The sequence below is a fragment of the Fulmarus glacialis genome, unplaced genomic scaffold (assembly GCF_000690835.1).
Source record: "Fulmarus glacialis isolate BGI_N327 unplaced genomic scaffold, ASM69083v1 scaffold20246, whole genome shotgun sequence".
NCBI classification, from domain to species: domain Eukaryota; kingdom Metazoa; phylum Chordata; class Aves; order Procellariiformes; family Procellariidae; genus Fulmarus; species Fulmarus glacialis.
Window position 1 is genome coordinate 1 of NW_009216459.1, and position 603 is coordinate 603.

A 603-nucleotide genomic window follows, 5' to 3' on the forward strand; every position below is an offset into this window, starting at 1 on the left:
TCCATAACTCAGGTACCGGGACTGCCAGCGCTTGCCCCGCTGGGAACGTGCGGAGGTCCCTAATTTGCTCCCTGATGGCGCTGGTAGTTGTTCAGCTCGTCCCGACCCTCTGCTCTGGCATGCTCCAATGTGTTCGGCAGTTACTAATGACAGCTCAGGAGTGGCACCAGTCCCCTCGGGAGCGATGTGCAGCATGGCAGCGTGCAGGCAAGGCAGAGGCAGGAGCGGGCACAAGGAGCCCCCGGGGAACCAGGCAGCCAGAGCTGGAGGGAGAGGCAGCGTGGAAGACGCCAAGTGCCATCAGCTGTCCCCAGCCCTGTGACCAATAAGCAGGCAAAACCCGAGCTGTAGAAGGCAAAAAAAAGTCCTTGAGACTGCAGGCGCCGTGAGCAGGACGCTGCCTGCAGCCGTGCTGATGGCCAAAATCCCTGTCCACCCCCCGCGCAGCCTTCCCCTGCTCACGGCCGGGGTGCTCGTGCCAGACCCCAGGTTCCAGCTTTCATCCCGGGAGCCGGCTGCTGCCGAGGAGCTTTGACATCCCACGGGCGTCACTGGGCGAAACACTCTCGGTGTCACGGACGGAGCATGCGCTGCCACGGCCGG